The sequence below is a fragment of the Sitophilus oryzae genome, unplaced genomic scaffold, assembly GCF_002938485.1.
Source record: "Sitophilus oryzae breed Bouriz unplaced genomic scaffold, Soryzae_2.0 scaffold_1976_pilon_pilon, whole genome shotgun sequence".
Taxonomy (NCBI): Eukaryota; Metazoa; Arthropoda; class Insecta; order Coleoptera; family Curculionidae; genus Sitophilus; species Sitophilus oryzae.
The window spans coordinates 1350870-1366308 of NW_022146697.1; the positions used below are offsets into that span (position 1 = coordinate 1350870).

Consider the following 15439-nt stretch of genomic DNA (forward strand, 5'->3'; position numbering starts at 1 on the left):
ATCAATTACTTCGTTCAGTTACGTATTTGAGAAAATGATTTTTTAATGTTTTTTTTTTTTTTTTTGTTTAATAAATAAATAATAACAGTAATAATTTTGTTATACCTAACACCAAAATTTAAAATCATTTAATATAAACATTTTTTTTAAGTAGTAGCGAAATATTAACAACAAATTAGAAGTCCAAATTGTTTATATTAGATCCTATTTAAAAATAATATAGTCTCTAAATTTTTTGTGTGTGACGTTGGTTTTATTAGAAATAATAACAAAATTACAGAATATTTAATTTATATTAACAACCATTTTAAAATCATAGAAATAACAACATTTATTAGAATTTTCTAAGCATTGGCCAGTGTAATAGAAGAAAATATAAATAAAATTAGAAATCTAAATAATTATGTGTGTGCTGACTACTTTGTATTAGTATTTAAAAATAATATTTGCTTTTACTAGCATTTTACTTTAAAAAATAAATGAAATAATCTACATGTAAGAGAATTAGCTTAAACAAAATACAAATATCGTTAACTTTTTTTAAATTGGCACGTGTAAAATTTTAATCGTCGTGTTTTTCTCATCCCAAAATTTGAGTTCAGTAACCATTTACTTAACCACATTACCACATTACTTAAATATGATTATTAAGTCCAACTAATTCATATTATCTAAAATACAAATACTGTATTTTAAAAAATTAATTAACTAATTTAAAATTTTCCATTAAAAAAATAGACCATATACCGTATAAAATTAAATAATTGGAAGATCGGAAAATCACACAAATTTTCGGAAACATTTTGACCACCTGCACATAATCGTCAATTAAAAAAAACACTACTACTTTAGTATTTTAAATATTTTAATAAACGCAAAATAGCACAGTATTTAGAAGGCAAGTTATAAAAATTTGGAAGAACTAATAATGCACTGACGCAGACAAAAATCGAACGAATACTAAATTTCAATTTTTTTTTTTATTTATAACCATTTATTTAGTCGCACGGCGAGTTGTCACATATGCTTTAGTATAAAATGAATGAATGATTTTATTCGAATGAAACCATTCGATAGTTGAAATCATTCATTCAGTAACGATTCGATAGTCTAATTCATTCAATAGTTTAACTTCGTAAAACGGTTTTCAGGATTGTGCATTTATTATATACCGGTTCTTTCTCTACAAAATAATAATAAAAAATGTTTTTTTTTTTTTTTTTAGTCAAAAAAAAAAAACATATTTAATAAAATATTGTTCTATTATTGAAGGTTTAATAATTGATTTCAAAATGTGTTCAGTTTGATTAAGCAATCTGTTGCTTTTTCTAATTACACCAAAACTGAACTGGATTTATCACTGAAAAAAATTGTAAATAATTTAAATTGTATACTGGGTCTTTCAAAAACACATATAAGTCCACCCTTCCGCATCGCTGAGAGATGGTGCAGGACTGTCAGGCTGGTATTAACTCAGATAAAACCATGGTAGTGCCATTTACCGAAGCAGTTTGAGAAACTTGAAAAGAATCCATCTAGATGGATTACTAGAATACTGCCATCACAGGAAGTGAAATATCTGAGAATAACCCTGGATAGTAAACTTCTCTGGAACAGGCATATTAAGAACATTACCAGCAATGCCACAAAGGCTCTCATGATATGCAGAAGACTGGCGGGAAATAGGTGGGGCTGCGCCCCTAACATTTTGCGCTGGATGTATATGAGCAGTTGTAACCTGAGCAGTTGCTTGGTATACAAAACTAGAGCAACGTACAGCAAGGCAAAACCTGTGCAAAGTACAGAGAGTGGCATGTATTTGCATCATAGGTGCCATGAGCACATGTCCAACAGCAGCAATGGAGGTCGTTCTAGACCTAACACCACTGCATTGTCGTCGGTAGTTAGTTATGCCAATGCGACAATGATTGTCACTAACGGAATTAGTACTGGGAGACTTGTCTACTCAGGGATTTGAACACCCTCAAAAGAAAATTCTACTTCTCCAACTCCCAGTGGATGACATACCAAGAATTTACAACTTTGAGATACACCTCACTGTAGTATTGAGTTATAAAAGGATTGGAAGAAAGAGGCGCTTACTCAGCATATAAAGACCATACCATCATGTGGTATACGGATGCATCCAAAACCAAAACCAAAGCAGGGACAGGATAGGAGTATTTGGGCAGAAAACTAAATACTTTGAATTCAATGGGCACCTACCCCTGTATCCTTTAGGCAGAAATTTGCGCTATCGAAAGATGCGTACAATTTATAGTAGGAACTATCGAAAACAGGAAATTGTCATCCAGTAGTCAGGCAGCATTAAACGCGATCAACTCCAGTAACCGTAATTCGAAGTTGGTGAATGCCTGGAGAAGCTCAACAAATTAGGCAAAGAAAATAAGGTCCTCTAACTCTGGTGCTGCCTGCAAGGGATAGAAGGCAATGAAAAAGCAAATGATCTAGCTGAAAAAGGAGCAGAACACTCCACTAACTGGACCAGAACCGTTCTGTTTTCCAAACGGGAACCAACTGAAAGCGGAACTGAAGAATCTGGAAGACTCCATCCGTAACTTGGAATGGGTGTCCTCCAGCAGTCCTAAGACATGAAAAAGTTCCTTAAGACTTGCCGACCCAAGAAAAATCAAGGTTTTCCTTGATTTGTAAAAACAATCTTTGGTTGGAGTTCAACAGAAACAACGGCGATCCGTTTGTGATGAACCTTATGCTAGAGTGCGCCGGACGACGACCATTAGCGAACTTATCGATGTCGAGGATGGAGAGCTGGCCTCTGTGGAGCCGTCTCAGATACTGGCTTTTCATAAAATGTGATAAGGTTATGAGGCTGGCATGATGAGGTTATAACTCTCGTTATAAACTCCCTGAAAATGGGAGACACACAATAGATCGATAAGGTCGCGGTGATTAACTCCCCTCCTAAACATTCTACATTCTGCATTCTACATCTGAATACCCTGTATATACCATATATTTTATGTAAATGTATGACCATGTTTTCAGCAAAAAAGCAAATCTAATATAAGGCCAATTATGTTAATAAAAACATTCTCGAGTTATGATTTTTGTCCTAAGAGCCCATAATATGCAAACTGTCGTTTCTTAAAGACTTCTTCTGCCGTAAGTACGAGGACAGCCTGTATTATATTTTAGAACCGATATTCCGATTTGAATGAGATTTAGGGTGCTTATGTTCTGGCCTAGCGTTTTAACAACTATTATTATAAAAATCAGGATGTATGGGAAAGGTTAAAACTACCCCCACCCCTACACTTAAAATTTTATTAGAAAATACTTTTTTTTTTTTTTTTTTTTTTTTATTTTTGGAAAAAAATGGTACTTACTACATTTTTTTGCCTCTTTTGAAAAAGAATGGAGAATATTCTTTCCAAAACAGACCTACAAAATGAGGGGTTTAATATTCTGTGAGTTATTAGGCAACTTGCATTTTTAAAATAGTTAATGGGCCACAATTTAGCTGTATACAAAAGTGCTTGTTATCGGTTAGAGGGCATCAAAAATAAACCTGAACGTTAATTAATTTAAAATTTATGAAGCTTGTTGTCAAATATCATTTAATGATACTAACATAAAATTCCATATTTTTTCGCTAACTAGATTATTAGCGCATAATAGATTTTATCGGCCTACATATTAGCTTGATGTGTCGAAAGTCAGGTTCGGAAAAATATATTTTTCCTCAAAAAGTATGAGTGTGTTTTTTACAAAATTAATCAATTGTCTACATATCAGAAGGACTTATTTAACGAAAAAAATGATGGTGAAGTTGGAAAATATTTCTACTAAATTTGTAGGGTGGGGTAGTTTTTACCCTTCCCATATCTTTTCTTGATTTTTGTGAACCTCAAATGTTAAAGCGCTTAGCAAACATAGGCACCCCAAAGTGTTTAAATCGGAGTATCAATTCTTAAAATATCTTAAAACATTTTATTTTTTTAAAGTTTGTGACCTCTAACGGATAAAACAGCTATACTTTTTTGAGAGGAAATTTTTGTCCAATGAACTTATTTTGATTCCAAAGATACGAAGTAGTTCTGTGTCCACTGAATATTGGAACACCCTGTATATAAAATTTTAATTAGCAGAATATAATATCGGTGCCAAGTCATCATAGTATTTACAGGAAACAAAAATATTTATTATTGATGGATACGGTCACTATAAATATTGTTTAGATATCATTTATAACAAAGTTGTTGAATAGGTACTTCCACAAACACTAAAATAACTAGCGGTTTTGTTTAAATCTCCGGAATCTCCCCACTTTGTATAGGGGAAGAACCTTGTTACATTTTTTGACAAGCTATAGCTTTCGTTTAGAGATTCTACTATTGTACAAAAATACAGTTTATTTTTTCCAAATGTTTCTTTCTCTGGCCAAATACTCAGACCTTTTTCTAGATACTTCCATATTGACAACTTGATAAAAAATTAAAACCATTTCTGTTTATTTTCATACAATATAGACTATTCCAAACGTTGTATGTTTGATTTGGAGCCTGAAACTGTTAATTATTTGCCTCTTCTCTGACCTGAGCCCTCCTTTAAGCATTATAATATTAAGTAAATCGACCAAACAATTAACCGATTTGCACTTTCAGGATGTCACCTAGTCATAACAGGACAACAATTAGTAACAGCCAGACAAATACACTATTAACGTCGACCGGTATAGGTACAGAGTCGCATTGGAAATTAGTATAGATGGATCTTTTGTAATAGTTAGTTATTGCTATACTCGCGCTTGACTAAATTTTAATGTTTAGTATGGAATTTAAATTCTCTGTTTACGGTAGGGTTTGTAGATATTGTAAAAAGAACGTTTGTGTTTAATAAGATTTCATTAGGCGTTGAAAAACTATTTCTGTAATTCCTGTACAATTAATTTAATTTACAATTTTTAAAAAGTAATACTAAAAAATAAATCCTGAAAAGGCTATTTTTTGCCACTGGAAAGGAAATCTACAAAGTAAAAACGATTATCCACTATCTTTTGTTGAAAAGAAACAAACAAAATTACAAATTGAGGTTGGAACCTTTCGTGTTACACAGCAAAATAAAGCACTAAATCAGCACAATACACCAAACACATTTACTTTTACACTGGACGCGTTTCTAGCTTCTTCATATTAGCATCATCAGATGATTATAAACTAAATACAATCTACAATTGGAGCGTTTATATACTCGCTCAGTGGGCACAGAGTGGGCGTGGCAAGATCTAGCCAACCGAGTCAGAACCCACCGAGCGTAACAGTTAGATTTCCGCCACTAGAGTAGTAGGAACAAGAACTTGAAGGAATTGGACCGTTGGCTCTGTTCATACTATCTTTACATTTATTGAGACAAATTGTATTTGCTATTTTTAATGTTTTAAGTTATTAAGATCTATACAATGTTCTTTATCAACAATATGTTCGGCAACGCAAGATTTATCAGGTCTACCATATCTTATCTGAGCTAAATGTTCTTTAAATCTAGTTAATATTGATCTTCTAGTGTGCCCAACATATTTCTGATTACAATCTTTACAAGAAATTTCAAAAATACTCGACAGCACCAGTAGAGGTGTTTTATCCTTTGGATTACCTAAGAATTGTTGTAATTTATTATTAGCACTATACACGAGTTTATAATTGACATTCTTAAAAATTCCTTTTAACCACGGAATAACTGTCTATCAAACGGTATTGAAAAGAAATATTTTGTATCTTTCCACTTGAAAAGTCGAATTTTCAGAAATCGTTAAGCTATACCTACGTTTTCTATTATTTATCAACTAGTGAAGGAGAATATCCATTATAAACAATTCTAAATGTAATCTCTTTTCTCAATTTCATATCTCTTTTCGTTTGAAAGTGGAAAACTATTAATCTATGAACTAAAATTTAATGTATTTTATGTTCAATACTATGATATGATTCATTAGGATATATCATATATCTACGTAATATTTTCACATATATATATTCTAATGAATCATATCATAGTATTGAATAATAGCTAGTTAAATTTCTTGTTCATGATTACTTAGTTCCGCTTGAAATAGGAAGAGATCACACCCTGTATGTGTTTCAGGTCAAAATGTTGTACTTCAGACTCACTCTTTATAATGTGATTAATACCAAATACTTTGATGATATTATTAGTCGAATCGATGTTCTCGATTTGATTTTCTTGAATATTTAAACCATTCAGAAAGAGAACCTATAAAAACCTAATTAAGTTTTCGATGGAAACGGGTTGTCATGTTGAAAAATAAATTATGTATAAAACCAGAGATTAAAAGCACAATTGAACATAAAAGCCGGGCCGCGCCGGGCATCGATAAAAAAGCTGAACTGTTTGCATTAAAACTTGCTTTGTACCTACGTTCAGTTGAGTTATAACTTTTTTATCGCGCAACGCACTAAAAATTTATAGATTCGATCTGGAGTTAATTACTACACTCGCTTTGATAATTTTTCTAAAGCTCTCTTAATTGTTATATTTACTTCTCGATGAAAATCATATTTTTGAACTAAAAAAGAGTCCATATTCATTGCTTGAATTAGGTCAAAATCAGCAACCCTTGCAATTAGACAAGATTACGTTATTTAGTTTTTTCCATAGCAACCGTTAAAATTGCCTTATATCTATCAAAATAGTACTTTACTTACGCAAGGGTATATTAAGTAATGCACTTTAACACCAAGGATAGGTTAAAAACTTTATTTCTTCTCATACGTTTTTAATTGCTTCCATTTTTGAAAATTTTGTATTCCTTTTCATAAGTTATTCGGGATTTAAATGGAAGTAGTTTGTATATGGCGTTTGTCACCTCAGCCAGAATATCTGTTGGTAATTTACTTATTTCGTTTGAGCCTACTTGCCTCATTCAATCAACAATCGACACGAATGAGAATTAAAAAATACTGACTCAAAACTGACAACTAAAGAGACAGCTTTATATTTATTTGTCAAATTACATAGAAACCAACGCCAATCCAGCACAACATTTTTTCTACTCATAATCAATTCCTTGAAATAATAATTTCTGAATATTTTTTAAAACGTAACTCGCTATGGAAAAAAATATTGTTTTATACACGACGATAAAAACCTAACTATTAAAGGACAGAAAAATCAAAGATTTTTTTAGGAACGAACAAATTAACAAATTTATTGTGGATTATCCAGATAAATAAATATAATATCTATTTAATGATTAAAGTAAGTCCCAAAACTTCATTTGTTATTCTGAATATTTACATTGTTTAAAGTTATTACAAGTTGAGTAAAACATGTGTGGACGGAGCCTACTTGTTTAAGCGAAACCCGAACCGGAATCCTCAGCCATGTAGTTAATGGTCTATCGACTAAGAGGGTATCTAAATAGACTCTTGTAGAATGTAGAATGTTTAGGAGGGGGATCAATCACCGCGACCTTACAGATCTATTGTGTGTTCCCTTTTCTTCAGTTATAGCGGGTTATAACTCATCATACAGTTTCAGGGCTTTCACAAAAGCCAGTATCTGAGGCGGCTCCACAGAAGCCAGCTCTCCATCTTCGACATCAGCCAGACCAAAATTTATGGCACGAATGGTTGTCGTCCCGGCGTACTCAGTGATAAGGTGTTCTGGTGTTTCTCCATTTTTCCGACAGAATCTGCATTCGCCGTTGTTTATCAGCTTCAATCTACTGAGGTGTTCGTTGAGGAAACAATGCCCTGTTAGAAACCCCATGACAATCCGAAGATGTTCTTACTTAAATCAAGGAAAATCCTTGATTTTTCTCGGTCGTAAGTTCTGAGGATCTCTTAGACCGTTGGAGGATTCCCAATCCAGGTTACGGATGAAGTCTTCCAGGTGGTTTCCGCTTGGAAAGCAGAACGGTTCTGGTACAGTTCCTGGAGTGTTCGCTTCTTTTCTAGCTAGATCGTTTGCTAGATCGTTTTGCCTTTTATCACCCAGAGTAGGAGGACTTTATTTTCTTTGCCTAATTTGTTCAGCTTCTCTAGGCATTCTTTGACCAACTTCGAATTGATGGTTACTGAGTTGATCGCCGCGCCGCTTTTAGTGCTGCTCGACTTTCGGATAAGATGTTTTCGATAGTTCCTATCTAAGATAAATAATTGTACGCATCTTTCGATAGCGTAGATTTCTGCCTGAAGGATGCTGTGGTAGGTGCCCATTGGGTTCAGAGTATTTAGTTTTCGGCCTAAATGCTCCTATCCCTGTCCCTGCTTTGGTTCTGGAAGCATCAGTATACCACGTTATGATATGGTCTTTTACATGCTGAGCAAACGTTTCTCTCCTTCCAATCCTTTTTATTGCTTAATACTACAGTGTGGTGTTTCTCAAAGTTGCAAATTCTTTGTATGTCATATGTCATCGACTGGGAGTTGGAGGAATGGAATTTTCTTTTTGAGGGTGTTCCAAGCCCAGTTTTTTTATAAATTAGTCAAGTTTTTCAAAATCACATAGCAATTTTGTATAAAGTTACAACAACGCACTGATTTTTCGATGAACTTTCCACACGCTAAAAGCGAAATATTGTTTAGAAATAATTATTTTTGATCCTAAATTGCAAAATATCGATTTCATTTGTTCGGGAATATAAAACTGTTTTTGAAACTCAATTTTGAGAATATTTGTTTGGAAATTGTTTCCAAATACTGTTAAATTTTACTATAAATTTGAAAGTTTTATTTATTTTTTTCGCGTTCGTACAGAGTGTCCCATTTTAGTTTCATCTCAGGTGTTTTTCGTTGGTTAGTAAATATACAGGGTTCGGCAATAATGCGTCGGGCATCTGTAGTTCCTAGAATAAAAAACCTTAAAATGTTGTTTAAGTGCAAATATAAAGTATAAGGATGTATTCTAGGAAAATATTTTAACTTCTATAAGGTGGCTCAAAAATGTTTGAGTGAATCTGGATGATTTTTTTTAAATGGAACACCCTGTATATTGTTGCATTGTTTGCTTGCTTTCAAATCACTTTACATAATCCTAAGATATGAGTAAATATATTTCGATAGTTTCAGTGATATTAATAAATAAATGAAAATATATATTTTTCAGCTTTTCATAAAAAAATATTAAAAATGCTTGAAATCAGTCATGCTTGAAATCGGTCTTGAAATCAAAACTATATTAGGAGTTTGCTTTAGATGGTCTGTACTTACTTTGCTATATATTATGGTAATCGTAAATCATACAGGTTGTTCAAAATTCTACGCCAAACTTTCTAAAATCTAAAATAATTTTTTCTTCGTTTTTTTTTTAAATGGAACACCCTGTATATTATTTTTTCAATAGATGGAGAATTAAAAATAAACATTTTTCTATTCCGACTAGTTCAAAATTTTTATTGGTTTCGCAGATATTCGCGGTTTTATATTTCATATTGGCATTTACCACAGTAAATTTTTACCAAAACCACCCTCTAATTTTTTTCTCGTATTTTACCGTTGAAGGAGCCATATGAAATAATATTGCGCATATCTGCAAAACCATAAAAATTTTGAAATATGTTAAATACAAAAAATGTTAATTTCTTTCTCATCTAATAAAAAATAATATACAGGGTGTTCCATTAAAAATCCAAGCTTTTTGACAAAAGTCCAAGCTTTCTGACAAATATTCACAATTAAAAAATATAAGCACTAGGCAGTATTTCAAAAATGAGAAAAAGATGGAACTAATGTTTTATTTTATCTTATTAATTTAAAATTCATTATTATTATTTATTCATTTCTCTCTATTGTTTTGTCATTTTAGAGACCATTAAAGCGTCACACCTTTTTTATGCGCACAGTACTGGGTTAGGTTTCACTAATGTATTTGTCAAAACATATAATCTGGGAACTACCGCCCACGGCTAAGAAGACTTAAATGAAGAATTAGGTTTGCCTTCGAGGAAACCGGCAGTAAGTTAAAAAGAAAAGGAAATTAACTTTCTCAATGGTTTCTGTACTTAGAGAGAATTAACTAAAAATACTTTACTGGAGTTATACTGGGAAATGAAAGCTGGAACTTTTAAACAAAGATTTGAATGAATCTAGGGTTTGGGAAAAAACTTCTAAATAATTTATAAAAATAGATGCTATTTTCAAACTATACAGATAGTCATACACACAGGGTTCAGAACTGGAAAATCCCGGTAACGAAAGTACCGGGAATTCCCGGTTCTTTTGAGACATCAAAGAACCGGGACTCGAAATAAAAATTCACGGTTCTTTCGGTACCGATTTTTTTTACTCGTTAACAGTAATTAAAAAATCATGTTACATGCGAAAGTTCATTGATACTTTCTAGCGGTTGAAATCAAACTCTTCTAACTAGTGATGTTATCTCTTATTGTTCTTCTGAAGTTCTTTTGAAGTTCCTATAATGTTTATATATACAATAAATTTAGATATGTTATTTTATTATTAAGTATAATGTTGCTCAATATATTGTCGCGACCCCGTTTTAGAGGGTTGCGGCTAGGGACGTTTTAGGTATCGAAGATCATTGAAAAAATCAATATATATAAAAATAAAGTATAAATTTATTAAAGAATTAAATACATTAATTCGGGTAGGAGAAATGTCAAGTAGAATACCTTTTGACCAATAAAATATACTAAGAGAAAATATATAAAAAATTATAAACTTACTTTGCTGTTATTATGATACTTGGAGAACTCAACTCAACTGAACAGCGTGACTTCTTGATTCCTTCTCCCCGAGAGCCCCAAAACTCTCTTCTCATTTACCCTTTAATTATTCTACATATTGATATTTACAACAATAAGAATTAAACAAAGTTCATCTTCAGATCTTAGTCTGACGTCAACTTGTTCTAGTTTAATTTTTATTGTGCAAATATTATGTTTATAGAAATATATTCTATTTAATATATTGGGTGATTTATTTTTATGATAAATACTTAAATTCTTGCTCTTGACAATATCTATACTAATATATAAAATCCTTAAGTGACTGATTAATCACGATCCTGCTCAAACCACTCAACGTAAGAAGCTCAATTTTGGCATAGAGGTTGATTCTAGGGTGTAGAGGTTCGATAAGATGGGATTTTTCGAAATTCCAGTTCCAAGGGGGTGAAACCACCCCTCAAATATTACAATATTCTTTATTTAAAAAACGGTCAAGTTTCCGAAAAAACGCTTAAACACGTGTATTTTATTTTGTTTTTTACATATTTTAGAATTTTTTAAAAATGTATACAGGGTGTTCCGAAAAATCTGGTCATGGATTAATCACGATCCTGTTTAAAGCGTTTGACGTAAAAAGCTGATTTTTGGAAAACGGATTGACTTTAGGGTGTAGAGGTTCGATAAGAAGAGATTTTTCGAATCTAGAATTCTAAGGGGATGAAACCACCCCTCAAATATTAGAATATTTATCATTTAAAAACCGGTGAGTTTTTCGGAAAAACTCTTAAACAGGTATATTTCATTTTGTTGTTTTACCTACATATATTAACATTTTTTAAAAATTTATACAGGTGTTTCATAAAATATGACCATTGAGTTATCACGATTCTGCTTAAACTGCTTAACGTTTAAAGCTGATTTTTGGCAAACGGATTGACTGTGGGGTGTGGGTTCGATAAGGAGGGGTTTCTCGAATCTCAAATTCCAAGAGGATGAAACGCGCCTCAAATATTACAATAATTGTTATTTAAAAAAACGGTTAGTCTTTCGGGAAAACGCTTGGACAAGCATAAGTTATTTTGTTTTTTTACATATTTTGAAATTTTTTAAAAAATCATACAGGGTGTTCCAAAAAGTTGGGTAATTGATCAACCATGATTCTGCTTAAACTAATTGACGTAAAAAGCTTATTTTTAGCAAACGGATTTCTCGAAAGTCAAATTCCAACGATATGAAACTATCCCTCAAATATTACCAAGTTATATAATAATATCGCCATATTGTTTATTCTCATGTTGACAAAATGTGAGAAAATTCTATCCAGTTTGTATGTTAATGGAAATTCTTGCTTTGCTTTATCACCATTACAAATTATTAATTCGACGCGAACGAAGTCGCGGGTACACACTAGTAGGGTATTAACCAAAGACATCTAAATAGGTAGACAGAACACTCCATTCATAAAACTCAATTTTTTAGAATCATACATAGTTTGAAACTTTTATGAGAGTTAAAAATAGATAGGTACATAAATATGACAATACGGTTGTGTTTCGTCTTTCTTTCTGTCATTTCACTCCATCAGTGGCGTGACGGTGGTGTGGTGTTTTTTTATCAAAAATTTTAAAATAGTTATTTTGTGTATTTTAATTTAAATTTTAATTTGTAATATACGTAGTAATATCGATAATATACAATGTAGGGGCGTTTGCACCAAGTTTTTTAAGCAAAACTTAACACTATGTTTAGCTTATTTTCTTGCACTATGCTTTAATCTAACTTGAATTTATATTTAAATTAAGCGGTCAAATTTCCAGGCTAGTGGTCACTTAACCTATCTTAGACACAAAAATATTGTTTTACGAGGAAGAATTATTGTTATTCCTTTGAGAAAGCTAAAAAATGTATTATGATACCTCTACGTAAGTTCGATGATTACTTTTGATATCCTAGACGTCGATCAGTAGGTATATTCATTGAAAATGGATTTCCTCAAGAATGGATGTAAGGAAAAATCATATTGCCAAGAAATGAACCTCCTTAAGTTTTTAGGACAGAGACTTTTAAACGACACTGTAATATATATCATTATTAATTACCTCGGTTTAATTGAACAAAATCTAGAATATCAAAATGAGAGGTAAGTTGGAATGCTAGTAAATCTAATGTAAGATAAATTAATTATATTTATACTTTGAACCATTGTTCTTTAGTATTTCCAGAAACAACAGCATAACTGCCATAAATCAACAACAATTTTATAGTATATTTGGGTTTCCTGGGATTATAGGGATAGTTGATGGAACACAATGTAAGAAAACATTCACCTGGTAAGTACCTATATATTTTCTTCAATATTTATCAGCACAAGGTTTCTTATACTTTACAGGGGGTATTGATGGAGAGGTATTTAGAAATAGAAAAGCATTATTTTCCCCAACATTTAAATTACTGGAAATGCTAGTCTTAAAACTATAGACTTGATTGCTTGTTGGCATGGGTCTGTGCATGAAGCCACCATTTTTGGACATTAAGGACCCGCTTGGGGACTGGTGACTTTTCAAATTAAATCCTGCTTGGTTAGTGGTCCGTATATTTACTTACTGTTAGATCATTTATATAAAATATATTCCTTAAATATTTGAGTAGGTATTCAATTCAGAAATATATTACGAAAAAGATGAATTAAAAGAAATTTTTAAAATTAAATGTGATAATATTCAAAGGGTTCATATACTCTATTAAATTATTTTATTATCTGTTATAAGGTGAGATTGCATATGCATTGAGGGGATATATGCAGAAATACAGCTGAAGAAATGTTTCAGAATTATCGTTATATGGAAACGCCACTTTCCAATATGTGTTTTATGGTATAAAACCAAAATTACAAAATGCAATGTCAGTTATTGTTGCACAACAGTTTGTTAAGAAAAAATATTATCTGTTCAATTATAGAACAAAATTTAAAAAACTTAATGTATGTACTTAAATTTTTTAGATTTTGTTGTTTCAATGTGCTACACAATACAGCCAGAATGATGCCTGAACAAGAGCTGCTGCCGTTAGATGAAATAAATATGGACCAAATTATTAATAAGAAGAAATAATAAATTATTTTGAAAGATTAGGGCAATATTTTTTTTTAACTTATTCTAAACATGTTTTATGTTGTTATTAAATCTCTTGAGTATTAATTTCTATAAAATATCATTATTAAATGTCTTTTTATTCAGAAATAACATACATTACATTTTTACATTACAATATAAACACTAATTAAAATTATTAAATAAGTTCTCTTTGAGAACTTTACTGTTCTTTTTATTTCAATGTCTAACAACCCTTTTTTTCTTTAGCTTATGTTCTTCTCTGTTTTGAATACTACTACTTTGAATTTTGCCCATCTCTATATTACAAAAGAACAGCCTTTTGTCTGAAGTAAATTAATATCTTCCCTTTTCTTCTGTTTCTTTGTAACCATCAGTTTTTGTTTTGAGACTGAAAAATATCTAAATATATTGAATTCTCTTAAAAGTAATAAAAATTCAAAACACAATGAAAGGTTAGTACTTACAATACCAGTATTCCTATTAGTTTTTAGACAATCTATCACCATCATGTTTTTAATCCCACAATGCTCTTCTCATTTTTACATTGAATATATTATCTTCCGTTTTTGCTTTTTTTGTATACGTGGACCTCCACCAGTTAGTCCAAAATATATTTTAATAATTGATTTTCTTTTTTACATAGTATTTACACATACGTTGTAAGCTTTCCATACAAATTAGAAAGCCCAAAAATCCCGTTTTCTTTGTGACTATGGTTGGCCTTTCTTTTTAAAGTAAGTCCAATATACAATTTAATTATTTCAAAATTATTAAAAAGTATGTTGTTCTTATATTTTTGATAATTTTTTTATATGAATATTGTAAATCCATTCTGAGAGTTAAAAATATCAAAAATATTGTTGAAAACTAAATGGAATTTAGAGGCCTCCTAAGAAAACCCTGGGCCAGTTTATGTATCCCTTATAAAATTCTATGTTTTCGGCGAATAAAATGACAATGTTAAAGCAAAGGATAGTAGCAGAAGATTGGATTTTTGTGTGGCAGGTCCTTTTAACATTCTTTCAAAAATACTTTGTACTGGTTCAGCTAAGGAAGCCTAAAAAAACATATATTATCTCTATTAATGTTATATCTCTATAATATTATTATTAGTCTTTTAGACACACATCCAAATTCACTAAAGGGTTTTAAAATTTAGACCTGGCCTTGTCATGGAAATTAGAACCTTCCATTAATCGTATTTATGCCACTGTCATATGGATTAGTGTATCATTTACAAAATTAGACCAGAACTAAATTTAAAACTTGTTAACGAATCTTGGGGACAGATTTTGACATAATGGCTGTAGGACTAAATTATTAAATGGCTGATAACTTAACATTATTATAGTTCCCCTCCGCCCGCCACTCAAATATATACATAAAATAGTGTGTCCAAGATAATAATTACAAGCACTGGGATCTCAGAAACAGTAAGAGATACAGCTTCAATTATGAGAAATTGCTTTTGGCGATTTTTACTTGATTTTTATATTTTTTTGGATCCTCACATATATTACTTTACTTTGACTTATAACCATTATGTTTTTAAAATGTCACCCTGCATATCTATATTCATACCTGAATGGTCAATTCAGTTGATACACTTATCAAATTTTTTCTTTTAAGTAATCAA

At 31.3% G+C, this 15439-nt stretch overlaps 1 long non-coding RNA gene across 1 annotated transcript; it reads right to left on the reverse strand.

Moving 5' to 3' along the window:
- Positions 1-14778: 14778 nt before the first annotated feature.
- LOC115883694 lies at positions 14779-15419 on the reverse strand. Its single transcript, XR_004050434.1, has 2 exons — positions 15385-15419; positions 14779-14860 (listed from the first exon to the last, which is right to left on the reverse strand). It is a non-coding gene; the product is annotated as an uncharacterized LOC115883694 (long non-coding RNA).
- Positions 15420-15439: the final 20 nt, after the last annotated feature.